Source organism: Saccopteryx bilineata, chromosome 9 (genome assembly GCF_036850765.1).
Source record: "Saccopteryx bilineata isolate mSacBil1 chromosome 9, mSacBil1_pri_phased_curated, whole genome shotgun sequence".
Classification (NCBI taxonomy): domain Eukaryota; kingdom Metazoa; phylum Chordata; class Mammalia; order Chiroptera; family Emballonuridae; genus Saccopteryx; species Saccopteryx bilineata.
This window is the reverse complement of record NC_089498.1, coordinates 31,396,475-31,413,905: the sequence shown is the minus strand read 5'-3', so window position 1 is coordinate 31,413,905 and position 17,431 is coordinate 31,396,475. Positions and strand designations below refer to the sequence as shown.

General features: G+C 39.9%; 1 long non-coding RNA gene across 2 annotated transcripts; it reads right to left on the bottom strand.

Moving 5' to 3' along the window:
* Nucleotides 1-1,597: 1,597 nt before the first annotated feature.
* Nucleotides 1,598-13,215, bottom strand: LOC136313426 (uncharacterized). 2 transcript variants are annotated; one of them, XR_010727145.1, is made up of 4 exons: nt 12,960-13,215; nt 12,756-12,827; nt 8,322-8,403; nt 1,598-1,831 (listed from the first exon to the last, which is right to left on the bottom strand). It is a non-coding gene; the product is annotated as an uncharacterized lncRNA (long non-coding RNA). The 2 variants fall into 2 exon arrangements; XR_010727144.1 differs by lacking the exon at nt 8,322-8,403.
* Nucleotides 13,216-17,431: the final 4,216 nt, after the last annotated feature.

Below are 17,431 nucleotides of genomic sequence, written 5' to 3'. Positions count from 1 at the left end.
CAGCACCTCTACATGGAGGACAAGCCACCCAAATGGGAGGCCAGGCCAGCCAGGCAGGCCCACCACTTGAACTTCTAGGCCTCATGGACGACTGACACGGCCTAGACTCAGAGACCCCCCCCCCATCATCCTCACCAAACCCAGGGTAATGTTGCAAATAGCGGGTAAGTCCATCTCATTTCTTGTGGGCACAGGAGCTGCCTTCTCTGTTTTGCCATCACACTCTGGACCTCTAGTTCCCTCACGGGTCTCGGTTATGGGAGTGAATGGGACCCCTTCTTTCCCCTTCACACACCATCTCTGACATGCAGTTTGGATGGAATCCCCTTTTCGCACTGCTTCTTAGTTATGCCATCATACCCTGTACCCCTCCAACGTTGGAACACTCTTCAAAGTCTTGAAGCCACTATCCAGCTGACAACATCTTCCTCACTACCAAGGGCTCCCCTATAATCAATACTACCCTCACTTCTAACCATGTCTCTCACCTCAAGCTTGCCCCCATGCAGGACCACTGGCAGTCAGAACCCACAGGGCCCTACCCATCTCTGGCTCATCAAAAGGTTGGGCCCTGCAGATTCTCCTGTTGCTCCTATCCCTCCCACCAGGAACCTGCCGCCAAAGTGAGCTGAAGCAGAGAACAATGCTGTTCAATGAGACTGGCCTGATGGAAGAAAACATCAATCTCCTCAACCGTCTGTGAGAGAAACTGAGCAAAAATCTCTCCTCCCACAACCCACTTAACTCCTAGTGACAGCCACCCATTCTCACCTGGGCTGCCTCTATCCTAAATCTTCTTCTAATTATCAGAAGATAACTCATATTTGCTCCTCTTTTTTTAAAAATTCTTACAGGACCACATCCACGAAGTTTCTCAAGTCACGGTCAAACAGATGTGCCTCCCAACTGCCCTCAAAACCACCACCTTATGACCTCCCCTCCCCACAATGCCCCTAACCTGCAGAAAGTAGCCAGATGAATAAGTGGTGCCCCTATTTAACACAAAAGGTTGTAATGTAAGGTGGTCAGCAATGGGGGAAAATCACATGAGGAACTCAGACCCAGGAATTTTGGCTGGAGCCGCCCACAACCATGCACTCCAAAAGAAACTTTCCAGGAGTCCTTGGGAAAAGAGCCAGTGAAATCTCCGCCAGCCAGTGAGATTTCACCACATCATATTAGCTCAACCACCCTACAGATCCTTTAAATATCCCCCATGCGGATTACCCCATTTAACTTCCCTGGCCTCTGTCCCCTGGACCAGGAAACATTGTCCGGGAAGCACTCTGTACTCAATAAAACTTTTGCTTATCCACACTTCGTGGCTATGCCCCTTCCTTCTTCCTTGGCAGGAAAAAATACCTTACATGGATGACATGGTTTGGAAGGGGGTTGGGAGAGTTTCCCTAAATTAGCCAGAAAGAATCAGCTATATAGCATAATCTACAGTGCAGATATTGATGGAGGGAAGTTTCCAGAAGAGAAAATAATCCCAGAAGTTTGGGTTGGTGGTTGGCCCAGCCTTACACAGGACTTGTAACAGACTTCAAGAGACTTGTTCAACAGATTTTTAGAAATTACAATTCAAATGGCCAAAATATACAATTCTGAGGTAGCTTCTATCATCTGTAGCAAAAGTAGCAGAAGCCCCTAGAGTCTCCAGTAGAAATCAAGCAGGAAACCACTGGGATGGAAATCTCCCTGGTGAATAGAAAGTGAAGCTAAAACTCTGTGCTCATGTTGAGCTGGGTGATGACAGAGGGTTTCAGTTCCCATGGATTGGCAGTCAGCTATTTTCAAATCAGGAATTGAATGTTTCCAAGGTTTATACCTGGAAGCAAAACAAAACAAAGAAATACCTATAGACACTCTGAGTTTACTTCTGATTTATAAAGAGATAACAAACAAAAAAAAAAACAAGACCATTAAATATATGCCAAAGAGTTCAAAGGTGGGAGGAAGCTAAGAAAAGTTATTCTTAAATGTGAATTAACATATTGGAAGCTGACTCACTTTCATACTTAAACTGTTAGAATTAGCACCATCTTGCCTGACCATGGTTGCACAGTGGAAAGAGAGTTGACTCAGAGTGCCAAGGTCGCTGGCTCAATCCCAGGGTCCCCAGCTCCATCTTGGGGTTGCCAGCTTGAGCTCGAGGTCCCCGGATTGAGCCCAGGGCCGCTGGCTCAATCCTGAGATCACTGGCTTGAGCACAAGGTTGCCAGTATGATCCCCAATGAAGACATGTATGAAAAGCAATCAACGAATACACAACTATGTGGAACAACAAGTTGATGCTTCTCTCTCTCCCTTTCTCCCTCTCTCCTTTCCTATATACAAAAAGAAAGTTAGAATTAGTACCATCTTGTTCCAAAAATGCTAATTCATATTAAATCAACTCAATATAAAAATTCTAATATATGCTCACTCTTTATTTCCTTGGATGAAGAATAAATACTTCTGTTCTTAGAAATAGAAAGGAATGGGGGAGGAGAAAAATAAAAACTCTTTATTGAATTTCCCTGAAAAGGGGCCAAGGAATAAATTAGCTTCAAGTTGAAGGCTTTAAGTAACTCTTTTGAAAGGTCCGGACCAAAACTTCATTGCATGAGTGTCTTTTATTTTGACACTGTCAACTGGTAAAAAGAAATGTTATTTTCAGTCAGTATTGAGGTATAATTTACATGTGATAAGATGCACCCATTTGAAATCTACAGTTTGATGAATTTTGACAAATGTAGTCACATGGGTAACCATGACCACAATCAAGAGATGGAATGTTTCCTTCCATCTATCCTAGAAATTCCCTCCTACCTTTCTGTATTTAATTCCCAACCCCTGTCTAAAGCAAATACTGATCTGTTTCTGTCACATGACATTAGTTTTGCCTGTTCTAATATTTCATATAACTGGAATCTCACAGTATGTATTTTTTGTTCCCAGTTTCTTTTGCTCAACATAATGTTTTGGGATTTATCCATGTTGTTGCATGTTTCGGTAGTTTGATTCTTTTGGTTGTTGACTAATATTTCATACTGTGACTATACCAAAATTAACTTTATTCATGTACCTGTTGATGGTCTATACTTTTGTTCTATAATATATAAAGGTGTTATAAATATTTGTGTGTGTTTGTGAAAATACATTTTCATTTATCTTGGATTAATACCTAGAGGTGTAATTGCTGGATCTTAAGATGTGTGTTTCTTTTTATAAGAAACAAACTGTTTTTCTAGAGTAGACCATTTTAGACTTCCATCTTCAACATGAGAGTTCCATAAGCTCCTCATCCTTATCAGCACCTGGTATTGACAGGTGCTGTTTTAATGTCAGATATTTTGTTTTGCTTTGTTTTTCCCCCACATAATGCAAATGGAAGATGTGCACTCTTATGTAACTCATTCTGTAGTGCTCTTTGGTTTTGTTTGTTTGTTTTTTAATATAATTAAATTCAAATTTATGAAAAGAGTCAAGAGAGGCTGGACATCTCATCAGAGGACAAGTACAAAGCGTTATGTACATTGATAATTTCAGTCAGCAGAGTGGAAGGCAAAGGATTTCATCTGGGGCTTCTCAGGATAATCAAAATGCATGTTTGCTCTTGAATTTGAAGATCTGTATCTTGACTGAAAATTAGAGAGTAAATTTGCCTTAGAAGAGTGTCTAGGAGGTAGAAACAGCTGGCTCTGGGGTGAAAGGTTTTGGCTTTTCTGAGAAGAAACCAACTACAAGAAGGCTACCCTCGATCTGGGTCAGAATTTTATCAGCCAGCACAGCAGGCCAAGGAGAATGCAAAGGGAGTGGTGGGGACTGTGGCGAAGCAGAGAGGAGCAACCTCTATGCAGCTTCACCAGGGGGCAGTGCAGACTCAGGCGAGTGTTGAGAGAAATTCCAAATCTAAAACAGTAAGTGCAATTTCTCCACTTTTAAATGTTGGCAGATAATTCTAGATGTCTCAAACATTGGATAGAGCCAAGCCTGCAGACCTAAGGTTTGCAACCTTTGCCCTAAACAGACTCGGTTCTGCAAAAAGTCACTGCAAAATAGTCACAGGACATCATTTCCCTTCCCTGAGGGCACCTGAAATCCCCTTCCAGACCCTGACAGGACCAGTCCTGCCTTGTTTTGCAACCCATTCCCCCTCCTGACAAACAAAAATCACATATATGCTCCCACACATTCATGTCTCTGAGTTGAGAATTATTGTATCTTCTGGGTGTTGCCAAAGCCAAGACTTGTTTGAGCTTTGCTTTCTGAGGTCTGTCTGATAAAAACATTGGTCTTTGTGCTTGTTTTCCAAACATGAAATGATTTTTTCATTTCTTTTTTTAGCAAGAATGTTTTGCACTTAGCTTTTATTTATTTTTTATTTATTTTATTTTTTAAGTGAATTTATTGGAGCGGCACTGGTTAATATAATCATACAAATGAAACAAATCATTTTTATATGTGCACGCATCTCAGATGGCTTTGTCCTTGGCCTTGTATGTGAGGCATGCTCCGTGCCCTCACATGCGGGGTGTCAGGGCAGCAACTCCAACCAAATTGAAGCATCCTGGCTGACATGCCAGCATCCAAAACAGCCCTCTCACTGGTTCCCAGTGCTCATTCCCTGGGGCACCCAAGACAAAGTACTCAGATTGGGTCTGTGGCTGAAGCCACAGAAACTTACTTGATCACTCTGAAGCTGTCTGTGAATAGGCAAATTTATATATCTATTTCCAATCAATGTGTTTTTTATTTCCTTTGTACTGCCTTATTCCACTTGTTAGGACTTCCAGTTCAATGTTAAATATAAGTGGTAAGAGTGGTCATCCTTGCCTTATTATCAATCTTAGAAACCTTTCTTCTGAAATAGCCTGGGTATATTAGCAATGAAGAATAAACCAGAGAAAAGTCTTTTCAGAAAGAAATTTCAAGGGGGGGGGGGACAATCATCCCAAAATGTAGGGTTTGTTGCTACAAAATTCCTGCCCAGCACTGCAGTAGTTTTGTGGCTGGTGTCCAGGGTGGAATTAACCAATGGAATATGACCTATTCTCCTTGATTCTGGGGAAACTGACATCTAGGATTCTTAGGAATTATCATTCCAAACTGCCAAATTTATAAGTCTGAATTGCTTTTATTATCTTAGCCAACATGACACGGGTACCTGAGTGTCTCCAGCACAGAAATCAGAAGGCTTGTTGGTTAAAAGTGGGGCTGAAATCTTCTATTCTGATGGTAGAGGCAGAAACACCTGGGGTGTTAGCAACAGAGATGACAGGAGGTTTGAAAATGCCCGCCAGCACCCAGCGACTGGCAGACAGCAATATTTAAATCAGAAATTGAATAATTTCCAAGTTTTATTACATGGCAGCTGGAGAGCAAACTTGAGGAAAACATGAAGGTTTTTTTTATATAAAGAACTGCAAGATCTTCACTGATTGAAATGTTTTCATCAAAGGTGCACGATATTTTGGTAGTTTACCAAAATATTATAATTTTGTTAGATATAGATACAATATAGACAGCTAGAGATGGTATAGATATATTTAAGAACATAATCTAACATTGATTTATTTAGTAACCCATGAACTCATTTAGAATGAAAAAAATAATCTTTGAAAGCCAATAAAGTAAGTATGATCCAATCAGTCATAAATATTATATTTCAGTACATAATATTTCTGGGTACAAGTATGTAATATTTCAAAGTCAGGGATTTTCCCCAAAATTGCCACTTAATAAGTTTTAAAATAAAAGAGAGTAAAAGGAAAGGAAAAGAAAGATTTATTGGATATTGCTCAGACCATTCAGGGCTGAGAACATTACCACATCATTCTCTAGGAACTTCTAGGTTGAGGATAGGATGAAGAGAGTATAGGCAGCTTGTAAAGCTAGTGCCTTCAAGTATATCACACAGGAAGGCCTGAGGAGTGCGACAGCTCAGCAGAAAACTATGGCCCTAGATCATATTTACAAAGTTTTTCAATAGCATCCTTGTACAAACATTTCACATTTGTCATCATAATATCTGTGGAATTTTTAGGACAAGAATGTGCTTATTTTTTAAAAGCTTTAGAGTGATGTTACCAAATTGACATCCATAATATTTTTATCAATATTATACTTCAAGTCTGCTGTATGAATGTTTGATTTTGCTTACAAAAAAAGAAATCTCTATTGCGTTCTATTTTTCTTTTTTTAAGTTTCAAAGGGCATTGGTGCTTTGTTTGGTGGAGGAATTGTGAATGTTCTGAAACTGCCCATGAAACGATTACCTGTTCAGCCTGTGTATAAAACTTTCACATAAAATAAATTATAGCTGTCTTTTTAACTTACTCCTCTTCATAAATAAGCAGAGATCTAGAGTTTTGTTTGTTTGTTTTTAAGCATTAAATAGATTCCAGTGGTTTCAAATTCAAAAAGAAATAATAATCATAAAACAAACAAATCTTTGAGTATGTATTATGTAGGCTGGAAACATACTGATTTAAAACTTAAAGTGTAAGAATTTGTATTGTCTTTATCTAAAAATTCTAATTTATTCTAAATTAGTTTAAAGAATCTAATGTAACCTAGCTTACTCTTTATTTTCTTGCTGAAAATAAAAGTAAACTGAAAAATAAAGGAATGGGTAGAAAGGAAGAAGGAAGGAAGGGAGGAAGGAAGGGAGGGAGGGAGGAAGGAAGGAAGGAAGAAAGGGAGGGAGGAAGGGAGGGAGGGAGGGAGGGAGGAAAGAAGGAAGGAAGGAATGGAAAGAGGGAGGGAGGGAGGGAGGGAAAGAGGGAAGGGAAAGAAAGGGAAGGGAAGGAAGAATGGATGGGAAGGGGAGAGGAGGAACTTGGAGAGGCAGGGGGAAGTTGAGGAAGGGAGGGAGAGAATAAAGAAAGCAAATAAGGAAAAAAGAAAAGGAGGAAAGGGAGGAGGGAGCTATCAAGAGAAACAAAGAGGTCTCATTTTGTCTATTCTCTGTCTGACCCACAGAACCATAAGAAATACCATGCTGTTACTAATGAATGCTCTAAGATTTGGGGCAGTTTGTTATTTGGAAGAGCGGCAGAACTGGAAAATGAGCTCACATATTTTAACCCAAGGGCTTATGCTCTTAAATTCTCCAATTAGACTGCTTCAAGATCCTGTGAATTTTGTTTTGAAAAGAAAAGCAGAATGTGCTGGAAATTGGGCCCAGGAACTGCCTGTGAGAATAACACAGGCTTGATTCACAACCTCAGTAAGCCTCCTATGTCAAAGTTGGGCTCCAGTAAGAAGGGAGTGGGGTGGAGACATCTGGGTGGATGGACTTGAGAACATGCTGATTTTCAACTTAAAGTGTTAGAATTTATACTGTCTTTATTTGGAATAGATTATGCTAAATCACTCTTTGTTCAAAAAAACTAATGTAGCCTCACTCACCTTTTATTTTCTTGCTAAAGAATAAACTGAAAAATAAAGAAAGGAGGAAATATAGTGGTACTTCTTAACCCTCTGAACCTGCAGAATTGATCTATTTATTTTCATTAAATCCCATCTTTGTCTAGATTAGAATCTTTCCCTGCCCTGTCCTGATTTCCTCACTCTCCTGCAGGCTTCCCTTGTGAGCACTCACTGAATAAATCACTTGCACAGGAACCCCTCTCAGGCTTGGCTTCTACAGAAACTAATGCTCACGGATCCAGGAATGAAGGTGTCAAAGAAGGTGATAAGAGCCCCCCCACCTACCCATGTCACCACTTCTAGTGACCCACTTGGAGAATGCATGCTTCCTGTCCTTTAAGTTTAGGCTTTCCTGGGCTAGAAGTTCTGGTTCCCAGGTGGAAGACTTTTACTAGGGGTCACAGTAAGTGTTCCACTAAACCTACATTTACAGCTGATGATCTTTTTTCTTTTTAATATTTTTTTTCTTGATTTTACAGAGAGGAAGGGGAGGGGCGAGAAGTATCAACTCATAGTTGCTTCACTTTAGTTATTTACTACTTGCTTGTAGTATGTGTATTGACCAGGCAAACCCAAGGTTTCAAACCAGCAACCTCAGAATTCCAGGTTGACGCTCTATCCACTGCACCATCACAGGTCAGGCAGCTGCTGATCTTTTCAAGCTCATTGTGCCCATAGACCATTAGTCAAAGGAAAGAGTTACTATACCAGCAGGAAAAATTCACATGGATTATCCCATAAGAAGATAAAGTTGCTGCTACATAACAAGGGCAGAGAGGAGTATGCATGGTACTCCAAGAATTCACTGGGGCTCCTCCTGGTACCTCGCTGTCCAGGGAAAACAATAAATGGTAATTTGCATGAACCACCACCTAACAAGGGCTTGGTAACCAAAGTCTCACCGTTTTCAGAGATGAAGCTCTGTGTTACCTCACTGGACAAGCAACCTAGACAGCCAGAAGTGCTGACTAGTAAGAGGGAAATCTAGAATTGGTAGAGGGGAAAAGGGAAATAATGAATACTCATTGTATTATCAGACTCAATTGTAGCAGCAGGGTCTGTAACTTATCTCAGACCTAACTACTCAACTTTTCATTTTTGACATTGTGACTGGTCACCACCTTGAAAAACCACAGGAGGGATGGAGGGAATTAACGTGGAGCACAGGCAGGTCTCAGTAGTGGAAAGGGTAGACTATAGCATATGCCACTGGTGCCCTGCCCATTTCCCTTAGGTCTTACCATTCAGGGTACTCCAGCCAACTTCCAACTGCCAAAATCCACATCTCTATGCCAAAGCCTTTTTCCAAATTTGTGGCTGAGCATTCTGCCTGGGCACAGCACACTGGAAGTGTCTCAACCAATCACTCATCAGAGTTGATATCAAAACACCCCATCACCACTCAGCAGTGACTACTTGGAGCGTAGCACTATTTCAGAGAATTCTCCAGTCCCAGTTGCCCTCAGCACTGACTTGCTGGATAAGACAGCTTATTGGCCACTTTTTTTTCTCCTCACTATCCTCCTGCACCTCCAAAATAATCTGCTTGCACATGGATCCTCACCTCGGGGTCTTTAGAGAGCAACTTAGAACCAGGCATTTAAACAGTTTCTATTGATCATATAAGAATAAATAGACAGGCAGACAGATAGACAGACAGATAAAAGATAGGAAGATAGGTAGGTAGGTAGGTAAGTAGGTAGGCAGGCAGATAGATTGAGAGAGAGAGAGAGAGAGAATCATGGATGGATGGATGGATGGATGGATGGATGGATGGATGGATGGATGGATAGTTAATACATAAAATCAAGAAAAGACTTACTAGAAAGAAGAAAGATCACAGACACTTTTATCTGGAAAGTTTGTATGGATTATATTTATATTTTCTTATTGAATGTTTAAAAATTACAAATTTCTTTGCCTTTCTTTCAAGTCTTTTAATTGTGGAAAATTTCAAACCTATGCAAAAGTAGACAGAATAGTATCAGAGATTCCCATGTACCTATTTCCTAGCCTCCAACAATTATTGACTTATAGTCATCTTGTTACATTTATCATTTCACCTGCTTACCTGACTCTATATTGTTGTGAATTAAATTTGAAATATTCAATATCATACCACTTTATCTGAAAATATTTTAGTGTATATGTCTAAAAGATAAGGGCTTTTAAAATAACTATTATCACATGTAAAGTTAACTAATAATTTCTTAACATCATAAAATATCCAATCAGTGTTTAATTTTTTATTTATCTCATAAACAGTTTGTTGTTTAAATTGAGATCCAAATAACTCTCTACATTGTGACTGGTTGATATTTCTTTTGGAAAAAGGCTTTGGCATAGAGATGTGGATTCTGGCAGTTGGAAGTTAGCTGGACTACCCTGAATGGCAAGTCTCTTCATCTATAGGTTACCTACTTCATCTCCCTCTTTTCCTTTTTTTTTTTTTTTTTTTTTATTTTTCTGAAGTGAGAAGCAGTGAGGCAGAGAGACAGATTTCCGCAGCAGGTGCCAGCCTAGGATCCACCCAGTAAGCCTACTAGGGGGCGATGCTATGCCCATCTGGGGCATTGCTCCATTGCAACCAGAGCTATTCTAACACCTGAGGCAGAGGCGGTGGAGCCATCCTCAGCGCCCTGGGCCAACTTTGCTCCAATGGAGCCTTGGCTGCAGGAGGGGAAGAGAGAGACAGAGAGCAAGGAAAGAGGGAGGGATGGAGAAGCAGATGGGTGCTTTTCCTGTGTGCCCTGGCCAGGAATCGAACCCAGGACTTCCACACACCAGGTTGACACTCTACCACTGTGCCAACTGGCCAGGGCTCTCCCTCTTTTTCTTGCAATGCATTTGTTGAATAATTACATGATATATTTTAATTCAACAAAACATGGATAATCTAATGCAAATTACATTTTTGCTTCCTATGAGTTATACAATTTATACCCCAGGTTTAAGCCAGTGCTTTGACATGATTTCTTCTTTTCTGCAGACTAATGTTGGAAACTTTTATTTATAATGTGGGAGGCATTCTCAAAATGTAAAAAGCTTGAAGGCTGTAGAAACAGACATATGTATATGAAAGTAAAATCAGGGGCTCTCAGAAGTTGGAGAAGTAAAGAGAATGAGAAAGCCAGAAATAAATGCCAACTTAGTTTCTAAATCTGGAAATTGATCTTGTCACTTCGCTTAAAATGTTTCTATGATTTTTCATTACAATGAGGATAAATTCCAAATTCTTACTCTGGCCCCATGTGATCTGGACCTCATTTTGCATCTCACCTTATGAACTCTCCTCTCCCAAACCTTTCACCATAGTAGGGCTTTTGCACGTGCTTTCTCTGCCTGGGTAGTGCTGTTCCTCACTCTAAATATGTCTGCTCAAGATGGAGGACTAAACAGATGCAGGCCACTTCCCACATTTAAAAATGTATAGCCAAAGCTAAAAACAAGAGACAAAATGTCCCAGTGGCCAGCAGGGGAACTTAGCTACACTAACATGCAGGAATGAAAACTGTGTGGCCTGGGAACATAAATGGTACAATCACTTTGGAAGACAGTTTGGCAGTTTCTTAGAAAAATTAAACATACTTTTATCATATGATCCAGCAATTGTACTCCTTGGTATTTACCCAAAGGAGTTGAAAACATATGTCCACATAAAAGTCTGCACATGGATGTTTATAGCAGCTTTATTCATAATTGCCAAAACTTGGAAGCAAGCAAGATGTCCTTCAGTAGGTAAATGGATAAATAACTGTGGTCCATTCAGACAATGGAATAAATGAGCTATCAAGCTATGAAAAGACATGGAAGAAACTTAAATGCATATTACTAAGTGAAAGAAGCCAATATGAGAAGACTGCATACTACCTGGGTTCAACTATATGACATTCTTGAAAAGATAAAACTATGGAGACAGTAAATAGATCAGTTGTTTCCAGGGATTGGGAGTCAGGGGGTGTTGGGGAAGAGGGAAGAAGAGATGGAACACAGAACTTTAGGGCAGTGAAAATACTCTGTATGAACTGCGATCATTGCATTATACATTTGTCCAAATACATAGGATATAAAACCAAGAGTGAACATTATAAGGTAACGGGTGGACTTTGGGTGATTACGACGTGTCAGTGTAGGTTCCTCAACTGTAACAAATGTATTACCCTGGTGTAGAATGTTAATAGTTGGGGAGGCTGTGTATGTGTGGGGATAAAAGGTATATGGAAATCTCTGTACTTTGCCCTCAGTTTTGCCATGAACCTAAAGCTGCTCTCAAAAAAGTGTTCAAAAAAAAAAAAAAAAGACTGTGTTTCATGTATGAATCTAGACAAGATAAATCCTTTGAGAACTAGATTTTGAACTCATGTTTAGAAATGAAACCACACTTGACCATAGTTTATTCAAATACAGAATTCTGGATTGAAATTTGTTTTCACAAACCCAAAGATCAAGAGCTATTATTTCTTCCTGAGAGAAGTAATGAGGAATGGACTTAAAACAAAGGAAATATTGTGTCAAAAGAGAAGAATTAGTGAGGATAGAACTCAGCAAAAAATGGTTTAAAAAATCTAAATATGTATTGATTGTAATTGTGTAATTATTTAGAAAACTTAAATATTTATTATTATAATAATCTAATTATGTGGTTTTAAAAAATAATATGAGAAAAAAATAACATTGAAGATGGGAAAGGAGCATTCTGAGGGAATTTAAATTGTGCTAAAAATCATTAAATTATCCAAGAGAAGACTAGAAATACAAATTTATGTAAATATATATATTTTTAAATAAAGCATTAAGGGTACATGTTAAAATTTTTAGTAACCATCAAAGGAACTGAAATAGTCAAGTTAAAAATAGGAAGTCTAAAATAACCTAACTCATCCAATAAGACAGAAAAAGAGAAATAAACAAAAAGCATATGGCATAGGCATAGGATAGATAGACACATGGAACAGCAGAGAGGACAGAAATAGACCCATATCGATATGGTCAGTAATTCTTTTACAAGGGTATCAGCAATTCAGTGGGGAAGATCAAATCTGTTCAACAAAGGGTGCAGGAACAATTGAATATCCATGTGGAAAATAGTGAACTTTGATCCCTAATCTCACCAGTATGGGCTACAAAGGTCTATTCATTTTTCAAAACTCATTGAGCCATCTGCTTAATGTGTGTGTGTGTGTGTGTGTGTGTGTGTGTGAGAGAGAGAGAGAGAGAGAGAGAGAGAGAGAGAGAGAGAGAGAGAGATACTAAAATAATAGTCAGTTTTTTTAATTTTTATTACAGATGATTATGTCTAATTCCTCCACAACGTTTGTTCTCAGCATAAATGTTACCTCCTCAGAGAGTTTCTCCATAACCACTCGGCCATCAGCAAATTCAGCATTCTGCACTGTACTGTCTTCATCCTGAAAGAGGTAAAATGTTATCCAGCCCAAATCCTTCCTTCTCTCCCACCTCACTTTCCAGCCAGCCTCCATCCACTTTGCTCACTGGCTCTTCCCCTATGTGTTTGCCCCATTCCCTCCCACCTCCAGCACCTTGCATCATCCATTATCTCCTTGCCTCCCATTCCAATCGCCTCATCTTCTTCCACTGCAAATCTTTGCCAGGCTGCCTCCTGCAAGATGTTGAGGATAGCAAGGTAAGAGGTAATGGCAACCACTCCCAGTTGTTAGTTTGAACTTTTGGACCCCAAACTTGCCCTGCCTTCTTGGTGTTCTGTCAGAATCCATGTGGTTTATTTAGTACCTGATGAATTGCTGCTTGGAATTCAAAATCATTTCTGGTGTTCCTAGAGCAGAAGGCCTTGCAGGAAAGTGAAATCAAAACTGGATTTCTACCCTTCCCTTCTCCAGTTGCTGCTTGCTTATCCTCTTTAGTCTCATGCTATCTCAGGTCTTGCAGGGTGCTTTAGAAAAAGGGCATGCCAGAAACTGTCGTTGGAGAACATAGAAACTCAACAAGACTGACATGCATGGTTGTACAGGTTGGGCATTTCACAATATATCCTTCTAAGGACCTTGAAATCCAGCCCTCAGTCCCCTTACCAAGCCAGTCATCCTTAGAACTATGTCTGTCTAGCAAACAATAGTAAAATCTGTGAAAGTTACTATAGAGTCCAGCATCCACCCTGAAGCAGCCTGGGGAAGACAGAAAGGGACCCTGGCTTTGGCTGGATTCGGATTTTCTGAAGCATTCAGGACCCTGAGGTCCTGGAAGGCAGGGGTAAAGTAACCTTGTTTTATAGGATTCTCTGAGTAGTTCCGAGAGAAGGCAGACTAATGACATGAGCCAGTTTTCATGGAGGCCCACTAACATGTTCAGTGAGCTAAATGATTTACTAATATCATCCACAGCACATGTCTGGCACGTTGTATCCATCCACTCAGCTTTGGCCAGTGATGACCTCACTCCCTCTTAGGTCTATGCCATCTGGCTGATGCCCAGGTGTTTCAAAACCAATTACCAGATCAAACAGATTCTGAGGCTTGTCACCTCAGACCAAAACACAGACTCCTCCTTGTGATCCAGATCCTGCAGACCTGAGTGCTATGCCCCTACTTTGGCGCTGACATTACAATCAGGCCCAGGCAGAACCATGCTTCCCCACAGGTATTAGATGGGGGTTGGAGTCACTTCTTAAGAGAAGAAAGAGCATGTATCTGAGTTAGAGTGAATTGGACACCTTGGCGTGTCAAACAGTTATTCAAGGGAGAGCTGTAAGCCTTCTTGCATGCCCTGCTCGGGAGGCTTTCATCCTTCACTGAGCCAGTGGTGGTTGGCTCAGTGTTTGGAACCCTGATGAAACAACTAAAATCAGGAACCCCCTTGAATAGGTGTATAAAGAGCTCTATGGTCACTCAAACTTAACAGCACTGATCACATGTTTATATCAAATAACTTTATTTAGTTGCTGCATGTCAATCTTCCCCTTTATACTTCCAATTCCCAGGAAAGTAGGAATCCATCTATTTTGTCCCCAATCTGTCCCCTGTGCCTAGCACCATGCCTGGCACAAAAACCTGTTGAGTAGGAGAAGGAGTTGGAGATGGGTAAGAAATGAAAGAAAAAAAACTAAGGTTTAGCGTTGAAGCAGAACTCGCTCCTTCTGGTTTGATATTTGTATCCCCAGAGAAGATCAGAGAAGGCAGAGTGGCCAGCAATACAGAGCAAAAAACATTTGAGCTCCAGTCTGGGAGTGCAGGATATATAACATATGAAATGCTTCCTCCCTTCAACTCTACTTTGTCATTGTATAGCTATATCAACTTATGCTTGGCTAGTACTTGCGTGGTATATTGTCTGTCTTCTTCAGTTTTAGGATGTTTGTCTTGTTGACACTCTCTTATAGTGTCTTTGTAGAGACTGCCCCTGGAAGGTTTGAGTTAAGTGTTGGTATATTCCTGTCTACTACACAGTGATTCATTTCACTCTAGTGTAACAATGAAGCAGAAGTCCCAGGACACCAAGACATAGAGATGCCTCATGTTCCATTTTCTTTTTCTTGCACACAAATCACAATGCCAGGTGTTACCTACTCAGTGTATAGCCTCTGCCTCCTTGTGCTTTCCTTATGATTTTTCTTCAATTTTCTATTCACGGCTGTTCTGACAGGGAAGATGTTCTGTCCCCTCTTATCATTTCACATAGGACAGAAATGAAAGACTCGTGATGACACTGAATTAGTAGTGTTCTTTTACCTATTTGAAACATGGATGAGCCATCTTTTACCTAATTTTGCATAGAAATATAAATGTCAAGTGTAATTTTCAAGCAGGAAATTTTGTTGACAATTTGAAAGCTGTGTAATTATGAGAAATAGCATTTTAACAAAGTACACTGACACACTATTTAAGTCTTCCCTCTTACTGCAGGTGACATGTTTTTATGAGAAGAGGCACATAGGCCTTAGTATAGCTCACTTAGGAAGCTTGTTATAGAATAGTAAACCACAGGCCTCATGATCCTTCTAGGGGAGAGATGCTCCAATGGCTTCCAATAGACTTCAATAAAGCTCAGCACATAATGGATGCCTTGGAATAAAGGAAGGATAATTGCTTCTCCTTCTGGGTCCTAATCTTCCCACTTCTCTTGATTACAACAGGTCCGTGTACTGGATAGAGGGACCATACACTCTATAATGTCACTAGTAGTACCTAGTATAACTAAGAACAAACCTCCCATCCCTTGCAAGCTCCTCATTCATTTTACACACCTGATATAATCAAAACAAAACATTAGAGTGAGATAAAGAGCTCTGAAGTCATGTGATTTATTTCTGCACTCCTGACTAAGGAAGAGCAAGTGAACATTTATCTAGAATGGAAAAAAGAGCTTTCTTTACTTCTCGCTTTCTTTGACCTCTTACTTTCCTTCAGTGAGAGATGACTTTCCTCATAGCTAAGTCAGAGCTTTGACTGAGTCATTGGAAAAGCTTCAGCCAACCATAGGCGATGCTGTCTGGAACTTCTAAACCAAGCCACAGTCATCATCAAGGGCTGGATGACAAATCAATTTCTTCTCTTGTACCAGTTCTTATTAATTGGTAGTGGCTATATGGAACATGGTGCAGAAAAACCATTTGAGGCCTTATCTAGACTTGGTGGAAAAATTTTTTTGATTGCTTAGCAATTCATACCTTGGTTTGTGTTACGAAAAAATCATCTAAAACTTGGAAATACATCAAAAAGATACCTGTAGTCTTTTTAGTATCATGCCAGAGCATTGTCTAAAACACTACCTCAGGACCACTTGACTTTAAGGAAATGGGACTTTGTTTGACTTACAACTTATATATTAATGAGGGCCCCAGCTTTGTAAGAGTACATGTTAATATGGAGAAAATGTCTAGGGTGCAAGTTATTTTTATCCAGTGGAGACGCATTCTGACCATTAGAGAATATAAACCCAAAGATTAGGAGTGTATTGCTCTGTAGAACTGTGACCAGTTTTGTATCTAATTTAGCAATTTAATCCTAGCATCCTTTTATTATTTTAAGTGCACTATATTTTATATAACAGCTCCTAAAATCCTCTCTGAAGCCTGCTTTACTACCCCACTGGTTCTCTATTAATGAGTTAAATAAAACCTTGGTGCATGTTCATTGTGTATTTGTATGAGATTTTAACACCTTCTGAAATTACTCCTTGACATGTGAAAGGAGGAGGGAGGTGGAGTAGAAGTTGTAAGTTTTGCATTCCTGGTTTGGAGTCCAGAGGAGGAGAGAGGTTGGAGAATGGTGCCCCCACAGGCTGCGTTCTGCAGCTTGTCCCAGGCTCTCCATCTGCCAGGGAGCCAACTGTGTCAGTAGAGATGTTCATCGTGTTAGTAGTGGCCTGTTGGGGCCACCCAGTTCTCTAGTGGTGAGAGAGATCATGTTGCCTGTCAACACCAAAGGAAATTTGTGTGACCTAATGAAATCCCACCAACATTATATAAGGAAGTGATATTATCACATCAAGCCCAACTCAAAAAATTCAGTTTTAATAAAACTTTATGTCCATCAAAAAACATCTCTACATCCCCACATCTTTGCTAACACTTTGTTCTAGCTCCTGTCCCAGCATTTCTATAGCACTCTATAATTACCAGTGTGGAATAATGCTTATTATGTGCCAACTATATTTACAAGATAAGTTATAAGTACTTTGGCTAGATTAAGTTATTTAATATGATAACCACTCTAGGAGAAAGAGACTGTTAATTATTGTCTTCTCTGTTTACAGGTGAAGATATTGAGGCACCAGGCACTAGTAAGTTCCTCCAGATCTCATAGCTCATTGATGGCAGAACTGGGGGCTTGAACCTTGAATGAATTCATGCTCTTAACTACTGTACGATTGATCCTTTCACAAATTAAAAGTTAAACTCAAGCTTGAAAAGCTCAATTCTTGGAATAATGGGAAAGTTCTGGAAATGGAGGGTCGTGATGGTTGTACACCTTTCTGAGTGTACTTAATGCTACTGAATTGTACACTTAAAATGGTTAAAATAGTAAATTTGATGTTA